General features: G+C 34.6%; 1 non-coding gene across 1 annotated transcript; it reads right to left on the reverse strand.

Moving 5' to 3' along the window:
- Positions 1-335: 335 nt before the first annotated feature.
- On the reverse strand, positions 336-419 carry TRNAL-CAA (transfer RNA leucine (anticodon CAA)). Its single transcript has one exon. It is a non-coding gene; the product is annotated as a tRNA-Leu (tRNA).
- Between the last annotated feature and the right edge of the window lie 17902 nt (positions 420-18321).

Below are 18321 nucleotides of genomic sequence, written 5' to 3' on the forward strand. Positions count from 1 at the left end.
AAAATGGCTTGTGCTTCTCAACTAAGGTGAATCTTTGTCAAATGTTTGCCTGTAATTTATTCTCATGTGTTATTAAAATTAAAATTCTAAATAATTTAAATTGCAAATATTTCAAAAACCAAAATCTACACAAAACATATTATTAAATATATGTTCATGATATTGCTAAATGTAAGGATGTTTCTTCACATTGGACACGAGAAAAATCTTATTTTTGGACATCACATTATGGTGAAGGAAAAACCTTTATTAATTAAGTTCCTAAGTTTCCAAAAAAAAAAGATTAATTAAGTTCCTAAGTTCAATCGGTTTTCTGTTCATTCCTTTTCTAAAAATGTCAGAAGTGGGATTTGAACCCACGCCCTCTTTCGAAGACCAGAACTTGAGTCTGGCGCCTTAGACCACTCGGCCATCCTGACACATGTTTTAATTAAAAGCATGACATGAATAAAAATAAATTTAGATAACCACTTACGTAATATTAGAAAATTCATGTAATTAAAACCTTAACACTAAAAGGAGTATGGTTACTGTAATTCAAATAGAAAAATTATGGATATGATTTGCTAGTAAAATCGCTTGTTTAATTTACATTCTTGCACTCGATTAATTATTCTAATTTAATTCTAAAATTTTAGATAGATGGCATAACTTATTAGTTGGGTTTTAAAGTTTTCAAATAAGTCTTAGATGACTCGAAAATTTAAGAAATTAGATACATGTTTAGTATTAATGTATTTAACTCTGTACAAGAAAAAATAATTCAAGTGACATTTTGTTCATCTTTAATCTTGCTCATTAGGTCAAAGTCAAACTACTCTATACTCACTTAAAATTGTTGTACTTATTTTGTAAGCTACACTCTTTACCATTATTTATGTTTATTTCTGTTGAAACCGTACAACCCTAGATATTCCATGCAAATTTCTTTTATCATTCATACTTACGGTGACATAGTATTTAGTTTCTTAATTTTTGAATGTTGATATATCATACTCTTTCAAACCCGATGCTATTTTGATTTAGAATATTTACATTTTGGAAAAGTTATATAAATTGTGAAAATTATTTTTGTATAATGTGATAGGTTTAACATTCACAATTTTGAAAATGGTTATTGAGTGTACTTCCACAAAATATAATGTAATTATTCTTAATGAGTCGATATATCTTGCAAAGATGTATTCTTTTCGCGACTTTTCCACATTATCCAGTATCTGTCTTCTGAGCCTTCTAATTTTGTCACCGAAAAACGAATGTCTGCAAAAGATTTTCTGACACTTAAGTCAATATTTGGTTAGATCTCTTTAGTCACATCTGAATTAAATTCAAAAAATGAATAGTAAACCATCATTAATGCACTATTTATAGGTTTACCTCATTGACCATGGGTCCATTCGAATGAGCCACAACTTATGGGCCCATTGGTCCTAAGGTTCAATGACCAACTTACTTGTGAAACGATGCTCGCTTTTGGCTCAGTGTTGTAACACTAGAGTACCCTTAGTAGACAATAAAAGATATCGATATGTAGTGTCTGGTATCCGACATCTGGCCTAGTTCTTCTTCGAAAGTGATACGTTGTTGTTGAAGCTATCAAATGAATACAACTTTACAAGACAACTTCAGTATTGCCAAGTTAGTAGTTAACGAACAAGATAGGGTTAAAGTAACCCTGAATCGTTTCCTAATGAATACGGGGTTGTTTTTTAATGCTTAACTCTTATGGAGACTCTGAAAGGTTAGTAAATGCTATGCAATGCTTAAAAATGAAAGTGAAAAGTTATGCTATAGAAATTAATGTTTGAAGAATGTTGTGAGTTTAATTGAATAACAATTAAGAAACTTAGAAACAGTTATAATGAAATAGGCTAATTTCACTACTTTTCCAAGATAGATTAATCATCGGTTATCCACAAATTATTGTTCAATTGATTAATTTTCGAGTTTCAAATTAATTAAAGTACATTCTTAATTACTTTGAGGGCGATCTTACAATTAATTAAAGTAGATTCTCAATCAAAAGCAAGACCTTTCTAGATTATTCACAATAAATTCAACCAAAGTACATTCTCAATTAAATCCTATTGTGTTTAATCATGTCTATTTTTAAATATCCTAATCAAACTAAACGTTAATTAATCAAAGTAAATTTTCAATTAGTTATTGTTAAAGTTCTTAGAACTAGCCAAAGTACATTCTCAATTAGTACCAAAAATCCGTTTAATCATATGAAGGTTCCTAAATTCAATCAAAATACATTCTCAATCAAACCTAAAAACCCTAGAACTCATATAATCAATATGCATACAGATTTAAACACCTTATGATGAAAAAATAATTACTTTTAACGTGATTGAGATATGAAAGACAAAAGAAAGATAACTCAAATTAATAATCAAAAGAAACAAACACGTTAATTTAACTTAACCCTATAATCAATAATGAATGTAGTGGAATACATGGTAAAATAAAATGAGAGGAGTGTTGAAGTTACTTCCCAGTAGAGGAGTCTAAGGATTTGTTCACTTGAATGGATTTGGGAGAGAGTGATTGAGGGGATTTGAGAGGATTTGAAGGTACATTTTTTTTGTTGTTTATTTGACTAGATTTGGAGGTAACTGAGAGTGGATTTGGAAGTAAAGTTTGTGAAAATTAGTGTAGGATTTGATTGATGTGACAAATTAAAAAAATTTACTTTCAAATTCACTCTCATTTACCTTCAAATTCATCCAAATAAACAACAAAAAAATTTACTTTCAAATCTTCTCAAATCCCCTCAATCAGTCTCTCCCAAATCCATTCAAGTGAACAAAGCCTAAGTGAATGATTGAGTGATTTTCTTCTTTTCCTAAGTCTCTTTATATAGGAATTGATTAGACATGGATTCTAAATATTTTATATCTTTTACTACAATATCTTCCAAATAATTAATAAATTTTAGATAATTATAAGAATATTTGGGAGATATTTTCTATTTATATTTGCATATTTAATTATCTTTTAAAATATCTAACAGATTTTCCACATTTAATATTTCCCAAAATTCCAATTTAACCCCCTTTATTGTCGAATTAGGGACTACCATGTGGTAGTCTCCTTCCCCACTAGGGTTTCAAATTGCGGAATGGTTCACGAAAATAAGGTTTAACCCTTTTCTTTTGCGCTAACTGCTAGTGGTTTCGCGGTTCATGTTGGTTGCTCCGGTCTTTGGCTTTTTTCTACAGGTTTCCATGGGGGCAAGATGATGAAAGGGTTTCAAGAAGTAGGCAAGCGTGGTGGAGACGTGGTAGTCCGATGGAGAATGCAATTTAGGGTTTATCGAGTCTCGTGATTTAGTTTAGGGAGTAGGCGAACGCTGAGTGCCATATCTCTCGCAGTTTCGCCTGCTTGCCCCCACTTAGGGCGCTGAGCGCCAACAACGTTGACCCATGATCCAATTTTGATCTATTAAGGACTTGCACGACCTAGGGTTGGTATCTCTTGATGGCTTGAGCATAGAAACAAACGTTTTTCCCCTTTGGAGGTAGATTTGGGGATGCGGGAGTTCTCCCAAAAGCAATATTGCCCAGGGATGGGGATAAGAGGTTTGGTCGTCTTAAGCTTCTAATCGTAATGCAAAATTAATTATTAGGGATGCAAGGGATTGTGGTATAGTAATTAAGGATAGGCTTTCTTTATCGAGGGATCGGGTTTTAAGTAATTTAGAGAGTGACATTAACAATTTAATGAAGAAGAATAATTCATATATGCATGAGAGTGATTAGGTGAAATCTAAACCCCAACAACATTATCATCTCATATTATCAACTTCATCATTTCATTCTATTGTTTAACCTCTATTGATCAAATTGCATTCATATTTATTTTTATTGCATTTGCATTCAAAAGGCCAAAAGTTGTTCTTAAGTCTTAATTAGTTAAGCAATTACACAACTGTTTAGTGCCGTGAGTCCTCTGGGATATGATACTTGGTCTTACAATTTTATATTACTTGATACGATTCGGTACACTTGCCGACATCTTAACACAGGCTAAAATCCAAAAATTTGTACTAGGAACAAAAGATCATTAGAATCTTTCTTTTTAGGTCTGGAAGTAGATAAGAGTGTCAATAGTAGATGAAAAAGGTAGATAATGAAGGGAAGCTTGTTCACGAGTGAGATACAAGAACAAGTTATGGGTGATTAAAGCTATTGAGATTGAGGTTCCTTATTCAAGGAGAGTAAAGATGGTTACTAGGAAGTTGTTGAAGTTATGTTGGTGTGATGAAAGAGAGAAAAACAACAACATCAAAATCTGGATTGTGCTTAATGGTGTCAGGCTCGTGACATTAAACAAACACTTATTGGGAGGCAACCCAGTTTCTGACTTTTTCTTTTTAATTGATTATTTGTGTGGTTTGGATTTGATTTTTTTGTGCAATAATGACAACATCTACTGATGGATGTTGGACAACATCCACTGAGGGATGCTTGGAAGACTCAGATGATAGCATTGATAACGGTTAAATATACTGTTATCTCTTATTCAATTTTGATACTAAACGCACCCTTTTTGACTTAGAAACTTGCTTGAACTCATGTTTTTGCTTTAGTTTTGCAAATAAGTGAGTAGAGGTTATACTTTATGATTTTATCACTAAATTTCCTTTATTTTGTAGCTAATAATGTGCCTGGAAGAATCTCCAACAATATATAGAGTTGTATACAGTTGAATCAACCATAAAAACAGCCAAACCAGCAAAAAAAGTGAGTTTTGGAATGCTACCGCTAGGACTGAGCGCCCCTGGGTGGGGCTTAGCGCCCCTGAGTGGTGCCGAGTGGCAATTTCAGTCTCGCACCATACCTGGGCGCTCTTGTAGGGGCGCTGAGCTCTAGTTTTCTCGCAGTTTCGCATGGGTGCCCTAAATGATGGCGTTGAGCGCCAGCGTGTTGGGCCTGGACCTATTTTCTGTTATTTTCTTAATCTATTTAAGGACTTGGACGTCCTAGGGATTGGATCTCTTGATGGCTTGAGCATAAAAACACATTTTTCACCCCTTGGGGTTACATTTGGGGATGTGACAACTCTTCTCTTCGCTTTCTAGGGTTTTTCTATCTCTTTCATTCTTTCATTCCATTGTTCATCTAGTTTTTCCATGATAATGGAGAACTAAACCTTATTTGGTGTTGGGAAAGATGTAACCTCTTAAACTCTCATGTATTTTGAATTGATTATGATTGATTTATACTTCTTTCATTAATTGTTATGGTTATTCTTCTTCGCTCTATGCATTGTTATGTTTAACTCATTCATGGCATGATTATTGGTTTTCGTGATATGGACACATACGGGGAAACCTAGATCTGGAGAATTGCTCCCAAAAGTAGTACTGCCTAAACATAAGCATATGAGTTTTGGTTATCTTAAGCTTCTGGGCGTATTGAATGTTGAATTAATTGCTAGGGAGACAAGACATTGTAAACTAGTAATTAAGGATATACGTCGAGACATCGGTTTTTAAGTAATTTAGAAAGTGATATTAACATTCATGAAGAAGATGAATTCATACATGCATGAGAGGAAACTTGGTGAAATTTGAACCCCAACAACATATTCATCTCATATTTTCATCTTAATCCATTCATTCTAGTGTTTAGCCTCAATTGATCAATTTGTATTCATATTTACTTTCTTGCTATGCATTCAAAAACCCCTAAATTGTTTTTCAAAAGTCTTAATTAGTTGAGTAATCACATAACTGTTTAGTGTCGTGAGTCTTTTTTGAAACGATACTTGATCTTACCATTTTATTATTACTTGATACGATTCGGTACACTTGCCGACATCTTAACAAGTTTTTGGCGCCGTTGTCGGGAACTCGTGGTTTAAACTATACTTTTGTGTGATTCTTAACCGATTAGACTTTATCTTTTTATCCTTTTTATCTTTTTATCTTTTTATCTTTTTTATCCTTTTTATCTTTTTATCTTTTTATCTTTTTATCTTTTTATCTTTTTATCTTTTTATCTTTTTATCTTTTTATCTTTTTACCTTTTTTATCTTTTTATCTTTTTATCTTTTTACCTTTTTACCTTTTAACCTTTTTACCTTTTTACCTTTTTACCTTTTTACCTTTTTACCTTTTTACCTTTTTACCTTTTTACCTTTTTACCTTTTTACCTTTTTACCTTTTTACCTTTTTACCTTTTTACCTTTTTACCTTTTTACCTTTTTACCTTTTTACCTTTTTACCTTTTTACCTTTTTACCTTTTTACCTTTTTACCTTTTTACCTTTTTATCTTTTTATCTTTTTATCTGTTTGTGCTAATTGGGTGTTCTAGTGCAATGTTCTTTAGTATCTACAAGATTAAATCGGAAATTTTGTACTAGGAGCACAAGATCATCAAAAAGAGAAGAAGACTGAAGAAGGTCGCAGGGTGCCTAGTTGCCCATTTAAGGGCCCTCAGCGCATTAGGCTCGTGACGTTAAATAAGCACTTATTGGGAGGCAACCCAGTATCTGACTTTTTCCTTTTAATTGATTATTTGTGTGTTTTGGATTTGATTTTGCTTTGCAGTAATGACAACATCTACTGATGGATGCTGGACAACATCCATCTATTGAGGGATGCTAGGAGGACTCAGATGATAGCATCTACTGATGGATGCTAGGATGATTTAGATTATAGCATCTACTGATGGATGCTATGGTGATGAAGATTCAGATGAGAGCATCTACTGATGGATGCTACTAGATTGAGCATCTACTGATGGATGCTATGTGATGAGTCAATATTGTATTCACTTCACTTAGCTTATTGTGCTAGATTTAATTAGGGAATTGTGCTTGAATGTCCAGTATTTCCCCATTTTTGCTAATTGTGCTTAATTTGATTAGAAATTCTTATTTTAATTAATTCGAATTTTTTGAGCTAATTATTTGAATTATTAATTGGAGGAAAATTGTTGGATAATATTTTGGGACATTAAAGGGCTGCCACATAATTCAAGACTCTCCACATAGGCATTTTAAATTTAGTTATATTGTAATTTAGTTGTTTAGGACTCTTTGGACCAACTTGTGCATTGTGGGCCAATTTCCATCCACATATGAAGGAGACACACTTCATTTTGAAAGGGGGTGCACACAGAGGTGGGCTGGACTTCAAGATCTTCATGCTGCACTCCATGCACATAATCAAGTTTTGGTTTGGACTTTCAATTGGTGAAATAGGTTGTCACGACCTGGTTTTGGGAAGCACCCAGCACACGCACGTTGTCTCGGCCTGGACACGCTTAACTACTGATTTCATTTTGAGCTGGATTGGCACACGGTCACGACCCATTGAGAATTAATTCTAGAGCATCTTTGGTGTGCACACGGTAAACAGTAGCATCCAACTGGCTTGGGAGAAAGAGGCTTTCATTTGGAGAGGTGCACACGAGATGGGTTGCTGATAAACAAATTTTTAATCCTTGAAAACAGAGTCAAAAACTTGTTATGACCTCGACAAGTGTACCGAATCGTATCAAGTTATAATAAATGGTAAGACCAAGTATCATTTCCCAAGAGACTCACAACACTAAACAATTATGTGATTACTCAACTAATTACGACTCTAAACAACAAATTTTGGGGTTTTTGAATGCAAATGCAATAAAATAAACATGAATGCAATTTGATCAATTCAGGCTAAACTCAAGAATGAATGGATGAAGTTGATGATATTGTTGTTGGATTTAGATTTCACCTAATTTACTCTCAAGCATATATGAATTCATCTTCTTCATTAATGTTAATGCCATTTTCTAATTTACCTTAAACCCGATGTCTTGGTGAACAAAGCCTACTCGTAATTACTAGTTCACAATGTCTTGTCTTCCTAGCAATTAATCATGCATTACATTCGCAGAGAAGCTTAAAGGCAATCGATCCTCCTATTCCTATGTCTAGGTAATATTGCTTCCGGGAGAATTTCCCAGATCGTGATTTGTAAGATATCTCTCAATAACAATCCTAGGGAGAGAAGAGGAGAGCTATCACATCCCCAAATCCTCCAACCCTAGGAGTACAAAATCTCTTGATACATACAAATCATAAGATTTACGCCATACGTGAATAAAACATCACAAGCATTTGATAAAAAAAGAATATCTCTAACAATGAATGAAAGAAGCATATATCAATAACAAGAATCAATTCAAATACAAGAGAGTTTAGAGGTTACATCTTTCCCAACAACAAATAAGGTTTAGTTCTCCATCGTCATGGAAGAACTAGATGAACAATGGAATGAAAGAATGGAAGAGATAGGAAAACCCTAGAAAGAGAAGAGAAGAGTCATCACCATCTCCAAATCTACCCCCAAGAGGTGAAAGGTGTGTTGTTGTGCTCAAGCCATCAAAAGATACAATCCCTAGGACGTGCAAGCCCTTAAATAGAACATAAAAATAACATAAAACAGGTCCACGCCCATAAAAATAACAGAAAACAGGTCCAAGCCCATAAAAATAATAGAAAACAGGTCCAAGCCCACGTCGATGGCGCTTAGCACCAAAATGGCGCTCTATAGTAGCTAGGACACTCAAAACTGACGCTCCACACAACTTTGGCGCTCAGTGCAACTTTTTTTGCACTCTGGTTGACTGGTTGACGTTTCTGCATTGTGGTTGACTTTGTCGCACTTTGGTTGACTTTTCTTCATTCTGATTGACTTTTCTGCATTCCAACCATTCGGTACTTTAACTCTTCTTTCAAATCATTCCAATAGCCTACAAAATCAAGGGAATCTAGCACAAAACCATTAAATTCACCTTCAACTCTCTTATTCACAAAGCTAAAGCAAAACCATGAGTTCAAGCAAGCTTCTAAGTCAAAAAGGGTGTTTTTAATATCAAAATTAAGTTTAAAAATAATGGTTTTTCAACTGTTATCACAACCCCAATCTTTACACTTTGCTTGTCCTCAAGAAAAATGTAACTTGTCTTAAACAAAATACTCATACTACAACGGTCTAACACACTAAAAAGCATTTTTCTCTTAGGACAAGTAAATCACTCATGAATGCTCATCACAGAAAGATTAGTCAAGATATAATGATGCTTTAGCCAATCAAGCTTTAATTATGTTGCTCACATAATCAAGACATACACAATAGATTCAAACCTTAGGAATAATCAATCAACCAAGCAAGAATGTTATCATATAGTTAATGGAACAATTCCTCACCAAAGACAGTGTTTCACTCAAGTACTCAAAAGTATTTCACTCGAGCACTCAAAAGTGTTTCACTCAAACTCAAAGGTGTATAGTGAGGTGTCACTCTTACACTCTACCATCACAATGTCACATGAGTCAACTTTGCCTTTCATTTAACCACATATCAAATAAACTCACAAGCAAGTTATCATCACAAGGATTTTTCAAGGCTTGTATTGAGGTTGGGCTAAGAAGAAAATTGGTTCTTGTAAACAACAAAATTCCATGAGTTAAGAGAGTGCACAATTCATTTATTCACATTAACAATAATCTCTCTTTCTCCTTTTATGTGAGAAACCAAATCTTCAACTTATTCCCAACTTTCCTTTCATTGAGCTCAACCTTTTATTTTCTTTCTTTTCTTTTCTTTTCTTTTTCTTTTTATTTTTTTCTTTTGCTCAATGCTCTTTGATAAATTTCACAAAGTTCTTTCCGGTTTCTGACCACCCCAAACTTGAACCATTCTCCATTACCACAAAATAGACTCTACTTAACTCAAGGTAAAGATTTCAAAAAGGGTTTTTCCACTTTTCAAATTTAGGCTCAAGGTGCAAAGGTTAGAGAAAACATTGATCTTTATTGGGTTCACCTATAAACATTAGCTTTAAGGGAGAAGAAAAACATGGCCTTGATCATTTGTAACAAGCAAGCAAGTGGTCCAATCATAGAAAATTAGGCAAAATCAATCATGCTTCCAAAGCAATAGCACTCAATCAATCAAAAACTCTAGAGCCTAATCTCTCATAGGTTAACTCAACTATTGATTTTGCAATCTGTTGATTGTGGTTTCCCTATTGTCGGTGGCCAGGAAGAGAACATGAGGTTCTTCTGGTTTCTTTGAGAGGTGTCTCAAAGGGTTTATGCAAAAAGATGATTGTTCTTTCTGTGTTGTATTCTTTTATATTAGATTTTGAGTTGGAGAGGAGATTACATTAAGAGAGGGTCTTTATAGGTCTTGTTGTATAACTCAATCTTTATAGTGAAGAGGCTTTCAATCTCAGGTTGATTGAAAGGGACTAGATGTAGGCATTGAGGCCGAACCAGTATAAAAATCTTGGTGATTGTCTTTCTATCCCTTAACTCTTCTATTGCATTACAATCTTTATTTGCTTGTGTTTCAAGAAAATGCAAAAGATTTTCAAAGGCTTTTAAAAGAACATATTTTTTATAAGAACCAATTCACCCATCTTGGGAAATAAGGCCTATCTATTCTTACATCCTCAATCAAAATAAATCGTTTATATAAAAAAAAAGACAAATATGAGGCTAAGTAGCTCGGCCTAGTTAGCTACCAAGTGTAAATGACTACATATATATCATTGCTTACATTTAAAACAACAATTAAGAAAAATAAGGGCATAATTTTTTGAACCCATTCCTAAAGGGGTTTCTTAAAGTGAACCTTGGGCGATAACTTTTCCAACCTTCTTCTTCTATGATTTCGTACTCAAGATCTACCACAGTTGCAACATTGGCTTCACTTGATCTTTGGCGAACAAATCTGTGAAATATTGACATCCAATTAATAATTAACTCTATGAGTGCACACTATAGTAATGCATGTAAACCAAGTTCAACAAAGACTAGAGTGAGGTACAATGCATACCTATGCACACTACGTACAAAGTCAAAAGAATGAAATTAAATAGAATTGCAGTAATATTACAATAACAATTGAAATACCGTTATTTTTATACTTAATTTTGATATTAAAAACACCCTCTATGACTTAGAAACTAGCTTGAAATCATGCTTTTGCTTAAGTTGTGAGAATAAGAGAGTTGACAACAAATTCCTGCTTGTGCAAAACACATGAAGCAATTCCTCACAAAAAGAGATATATAGATTAGGAGACTATGGATGAACAGGGAGATTGCAGTGTTATTTTGGAGAAACCACTTCCTCCAAAAGTGAAAGATCTAGGAAATTTTACTATTCCTTGCATTATTGGGAAGGTGAATATAAGGAAAACCTTTATTGATTTAGGGTCAAGCATTAATTTGATGCCCTTATCTATGCTTGAAAGGATTGGTGATCTTGAAGTCAAGCCACCAAAGATGACTTTGCTTATGGCGGATGGATCTTCCAAGAAACCCTATGGTGTAGCGAAAGATGTTGTGGTTTGTATAGAGAAGCTTAAATTCTTGGTAGATTTTGTGGTGATGGAGATGAATGAAGATGAGAAGATGTCAATTATTCTTGGAAGGTCGTTTATGAAAACGACAAAAGTAATCATCAATGTAGATGATGGGATCATAGTGCTTCATGACCGAGACAAAAAGGTGATCTTTAATGTCTTCAAAGCTGAGCAGCAAATTCAAGAGAAGAAGACTAATCATAAAGCTGCATGTGAGGATGCACCAATGATTAGCTCTAAACTTTTCAAGCCGGTCATCAAAGGTAAAAATTGTTTCTTGTCACGGGTTAGGGAAGAAGAAAAAGATGACAAAGGAATGGTGGTTCATGATGACTTACTGGATGCACAATTCCAACTTGGCACGCCTGTAAGATTCAAGAACAAGTTGTGGGTTGTGAAGAATTTTAAAGAGAATAGAGTGATAGAGATTGAAGCTCTACATTCAAGACGAGTCAAGAAGGAGGACCGAAAGCAATTGATTAGTTGGTGTGATGAAAGCAAGAAGAACACCAACATTAAAGATGGAACTTGAGCTTTATTGTGTCAAGCTAATGACGTTAAAAGAACGCTTATTGGGAGGCACCCCAATGATTTGAAAACATTAATTTCTTTGAGTTATTGGTTATTTTGGTGTTGTAATTTAAAAACATTGGAACATTGTTTTATTTTGTTATTATACTGATATGGTTTACCATCTACTGATGGATGTTAGGTGATAGAGTATCTACTGAAGGATACTAAGCTTATACACGCCTACTGATGGGTGCTGGTGAGAAAGATATGCATCTACTGAAGGATGCTGGAGGATTCATGGGTCAGACTCGTGATGTTAAACAAGTGCCACTTGGGAGGCAACCCAGTTGTTTGAATTTATCTTTGTGCATTTTGATTTATTTATGTTCTAATTGCATTATAGGTTCTTCAGTGTTGAATGATTGAGTGGTGTGAGATTAAATGCATTGATTAAGTGAGAGTATGTGAAGTGAGTGAAAGATGAATGAAATTCGAAAAGTTGAGAGTTGAAGTTGAGTGAATATTGGTTAAATCACGCTTAGGGTAAGCAAGAAAAGAGGAGAGAATGTGTCGCACTCACCGCTTAGCGCCAGTCTGGAGCGCTGAGCGCGATTCTGCAGATTTGGGTTTTAAGTTAAAAATTGGGCTTAGCGTATGTTGGCCCATTATATGCTTTCTCTACCCTAGGTCTCGCCCTAGCCGCCCCATTCACTATTTACTCTTTCTAGCCACTTCAAATCACTCTCCAAAGGTTTTCTCTCCACTTTCTTCTTCATCCTCCTCTCCAAAACCCTTTCTCCACTCATTTTGGATAATTCTTCCATCCAATTTCATTTGGCATTCTTTACAAGTTGAGCATCTCCAACAAAGTAAGTACATGAATTTTACATTCTAGGGCATTTGCAAGTATGATTTTGAATGAATGTTGTGGTCCAAACATGATTCTTAATGATTTTTGATATTTATGCATGATTTGTTGAAATAATCACTGTTTGGACCGATTAAAATGTTTGATTGATGATTAGAACTGTAAAAAATGCATGTGAGTAGCGTTTAAGGCCAACTAGGGCTTATTTTTAAAACTGAGTTGATTGGCGCTGAGGGCCCTCTAAGGGGTGCTCAGCACGATTTCTGCAGAGTTGGTTTTTCTGGTTGTTGGCCATTTGTGCAGTCTGGTTGGATGTTGTTTGATGTAGGTAACGCTAAAGGATCCTGTTTTACCCTCAGCGGTGATAAGAAGAGTGAGTTTGGATTGTTTTTTATGCTAATGCTTGATGATGTTCTTGTGGTTTTGTGAATTGTTTGTGATTCAGGGATGGCTTGATCATCAGGGAAGAGAGTTAAAACCTTGGGGAACAAGAGAAAGGATCTGGAACGTTTCTATTCAAACAAGTTCCTTTCTCATAAGCATGAGCGACACTTCCAAATAGTCCAAGATCGAAGGCTTTTGATGGAAAGAAAAGTGGGGTCGATACTATCTTTGGCCCCACAATTTGGAGAGGAAATAGAAAGAAGAGGATGGGAGAATGTAATTGCTTATCCTAAACCAGCAAACATAGCAGTGGTCAAGGAATTTTACACCAATGCAAGGCCATTTGGCAACACTCATACCGAGAGGTACATGAGCTATGTAAGAGGAAAGTTTATTCAGTATGATCCTGATACTATTGACAGGTTTCTGCATAATAAATGGGCTAGTGAACAATGTCAGTTAGCATTGAATATGGAGGAAGGAGCAGACTTTGATGATGTGGAGAGGACATTGTGTGTGCCTAGAGGACACTTCCAGAGGAATAGGAATGATGTGCCTATTCATATTAGGAGATCTCATTTGACTCCTCTTGCAAAATACTGGATGACATTCACTCATGCCAACATTCATATTAGGTCCTTCTTCCTTTATTGTGTGCTCAAAGGATTGAATATCAATATTAGGCAGGTCATAGCAAATGAGATTCAGACTTGTGCCAGTTCTGTGAATAATAAAGCACCGCTGGGGCATCCATCTTTGATCACACATCTCTGTGAGTTAGCTGGGGTGAATACTTCCACACCGCTGATGGAGCGGCCAAGGAAGGAGATTGACTCTTCTTACTATACCCAATATTGCATGATGGATGAGGTAGCCCAACAAGTGCCACCACCATATACTCCTAGAGTTCATAGGAGGGGACCACCACTAGCACATGCACAACCTCAAGATGCAGAGCCTTTTCATATGAGGGACATGTATATGTCCATGATGCAGTCTAGGATGGAGGCATTGCATAGAGGACAAGTGGCCACTACAGAGATGATTATAGGGTTGTATGATACACCCCCTATGCGGCAGTGGACGATGGATGAGTTTAACACTGTGGTGGGATGGCTAGAGGATCAGGCACAGGCTAGTGGAGCTGGAGCAACTAAAGCTTCAGCTGTGGAGGATGATGATGAAGATGGTGATGAAGAAGAGGAAGATATGAGGAGGAGGACTCAGATTGATGATGATATCATTTACTAATGAATGCTATTTGCAGTAGAACATGATGTTTCTTATCTTCGTTTTTTATTTATTTTATTTTGCTTCTGTTTTTAGAATAGGGGTTGATGTACTCAGTTTGAGACTTATATATGATGTGATGGTTTGATATTGATTTGCATGTGATGAGTAGTGCTTGATGATGCTTTTATATTGATTGATGTTGAGATGTTTCACAAGATGCTGATATACAGGTGGATGTTCACAAACTGTGTGAACAGATGCATGATGTTATGATTGTGATTATGATGCTAAGGAGGATGTGTATTTGGTGTATGTGGAACATTGAATTAGCTTATATGTGAGGTTTTGAACTCCAGAGTATTTATGTGAATGATTGTTATTCTTTTGAAAGCATGAATGATATTGCCCAAGTTTCTATGATTGAACTAATTTCTTGCTTGTGTCATATGATCAAGGCCATGTTTTATTACCCATTTTCTTAGCCAATGCATGAGTTTAGCCCAAATGAAAGAAAACACGACGTGTTCTACCTTTTTTGAACCTTAAGCCTTAAACAGATCCTATCCTTTATGAAAATCTTTACCTTGAGTTGAATTGAGAATCATGGTGTGGTATTGATAAAGGTTCAAGTTTGGGGTTGATTGGGAAAATTGAAAAAGAAAATAATGAAAACCATTGAGCTAAGTATTGAGCAAGTATGAAAAAGAGAAAAGAAAATAAAATGCAAAGAAAGAAAAGCTTGATGCAAAAAAGGGAAAGTTGGGAATGAGTAAGATTGGTTTGTCTAAAGAGATATTATATTTGAATGATAAATTTTTGAATGACTCTCTTAACTCAAGGATTTTTTTATCTTGAAAAACCAATTTTTCTTCTTAGCCCAGCCACGTTACAAGCCATGGAAAAGTTCTTGTGATGATACTTGTTTGTGAGTATGTTTGATTATGGTAAATGAAAGGCAATTTTGTTCTATGTGACATTGGGATAGGCAGAGTGAAGGAGTGACCTCTATATACACTTGTGTGATTGAGTAAAACACTTTGCCTAGTGAGGAAAGGTTCCATGAATACATGAGTACATCTATGCTTAGTTAATTGATCATTCATGAGAATAAAATCTGTTGGATATTATGTGATTATGTGAATACCATGATGAGTGATTTTAATCAAGCCATGTGTACATCTTGACTGAATTTTGTTTGATGAGCTGACTTGAGTAATTACTTGTCTTGGAAGAAAGAGTTTTTGAATGTGTTGAACCATTGTATTGATTTGTTGAAAACTGAGTTATATCTTGTTTGCTTGAGGACAAGAAATGTTCTAAGTTTAGGGTTGTGATAAAGCTTGAAATACAATTTTTTTTATACTTAATTTTGATATTAAAAATACCCTCTATGACATAGAAACTAGCTTGAAATCATGCTTTTGCTTATGTTGTGAGAATAAGAGAGTTGAAGGTGGTATTATTGGTTTTATGCTTAGTTTTCCTTGTTTTGACAGGAATTAAGATGAATTGGATGAAGAAGTTGAAGTAGCAAGGAGTTGGAGTTAGGAAAGGTGGGAAAAGCAGCACATAGAAGAATCGTAGATAGCGTTGAGCGTCATTTTGGGGCGCTGAGCACCAATTTAGAGGTGTAACCACTGTTTCACGCCTGTGCACCACCGTTGATCGCCAGTCTGGTGTTGCAACCACTGTTTCACACCTGAGCGTCACTCTTGAGCGTCACTTGAGTGCTGCAACCATTGTTTCACACCTGAGCGCCACCGTTGAGCGTTAGTTGAGTGCCGCAGCTACCGCTGAGCGCCATAAGTAGGGGCTAATCTGGTGGGCTTGGACTTTTTCTGCACTCTATTTAAGGTTTTGGATGACTTAGGGTTCATATCTTTGGACAGAAGGAGGCACAAAAACACTTTTTTCACCCCTTGGAGGCGGATTTTGGATGCAAAAGCTCCGATCTTCAACTTTTAGGTTTTATCTTTCATTCTTTTCCATATTTTCATCTAGTTTCATCATGTCTATGGTGAACTAAACCTCCATTGTTGTTGGGGAAACGATGTAATCCGTTGAAACTCTCATGTATTGAATTGATTTATATTATAAATGCTTTACTTCATTAATTGTTAGGATTTTTCCTCTAGGCTCTATGCATGCTTTGTTTAATTCATTCAATTGCATGATTATTGATTTTGTCGATATGAACACATATGGGAAAATTTAGAACTGGGGAAATTCTCCCAAAAGCAATATTTCCTAGACATAGGGATAAGAGGGTTGGTTACTTTAAGCTTCTGTGCAAATGTAATGAATAATTAATTGTTGGGGATACAAGACATTATGAACTAGTAATTAAGAGTAGGCTTTCTTCACCGAGACATCGGGTTTAAGATAAATTAGAAAGTGACATTAACATTAATGAAGAAGATGAATTCATAAATACATGAGAGTGAATAAGATAAGTCGGAAACCCCAACAACATAATCATTCCATATTTTATACATCAATCACCTGTGCATTCTTCAAGTCAATTGATCAACACTTGCATTCATATTTATTTTCTACATTATAAACACTATGATTTTGGTTACAAGTCTTAATTAATCAAGAAACCACATGAATGTCTAGGCCGTGAGTCTCTTGGAAAATGATACTTGGTCTTACCATTTATTATTACTTGATGCGATTCGGTACACTTGTCGGAGTGTTAACACACAACAACATGGCCTTACTATGTCAAGACATAACAAAAGTGAACAAGTAGAGGGAAATGATGAAAAGAGACTACTTGACTTCAGTCTTTATCTAAATAAGTTGAGTAATTCACTTCAATAAGGAGAAAATGATTATATGAATCAAGGGTCCTGCATGGAAAGTTTAATCAGCTTTAATTAGTCTTCCTGTGAACAAAAAAATATTCCACTTTTTTAATACACATAATAATTAATATAATTGATATAGACATCGATGTTATTGAGGTGAAACATTTAATACTTTTAAATTTATTATATCTATTCTATTTTGTCTTAATAAAAAATTGACTTAAGCATCAAATTATCTTTTTCCAAAATTATCAATAAGATGATTTACCAGATAAACTGAAAGACAACAAGAGCATGAACTACTGACAGAATCGAACCACTACAAGAAGATCAAAAGTCATCTTAAATTTACAAGAATAATTCTTTTCATATTTAGGCTTAGCTACTTTATTTATCCATCAATATGATTAATTATTTTGAACGGTTTTCAGTTTGAAAAGACATGACACAAGAAATTGAAAATGGATTATGCTTTTACTGAAACATAAAATGAACAAAGTGGTTTACGTATAAACACAGAAACTTTTTTAAAAGTTTCTGTTCTGCATAGGAGACTAGGAGACTGTAGGATCGTGAGATGATATATATTTGAAAAGTTCCTTTTGATTTATTATCCTCTAGTTATACAAATTTTAGTAAGATTAACTTGGAAAGAAATCATTTGTTGTTTGAGAAAAATATTTTAAAAATGAGTTTAGAAGATCTTCCAAACATCATATTTTGAAAAATTGTGTGCAATGATTTTTTACTCAACCATCCAAGAACATGATTAGTGGAACAAGTAACTTTTTTTATTCACTAGTGAGTATAATTGACCATTGAAACATAATCAAGATTGGTTACAAGTTGCATGATATAACTGTCCCCCACAAAATCATCCTTACATAACCTTTGTTATCTGAATTAGTCTTTGAAAGTTATGTGAATTTATCATAGTCGTCCATGACTTGTAAGGAATAATATGTACCCACTATAACGTGACCAACTACAAAGACTTAATTTGATCGCTCTTTTAACTTTTTTTCTGGTCCAGTGCCTGCATGTTTGGGAAATTTATCAACCAAATTTTGAGGTTAATTATAAAAAATAAAAATATAATCTTCGTATTAATGAATGCTAGGCATACAAC

Source organism: Vigna umbellata, chromosome 9 (genome assembly GCF_029865625.1).
Source record: "Vigna umbellata cultivar VRB3 chromosome 9, Vumbellata_1.0, whole genome shotgun sequence".
Lineage (NCBI taxonomy): Eukaryota > Viridiplantae > Streptophyta > Magnoliopsida > Fabales > Fabaceae > Vigna > Vigna umbellata.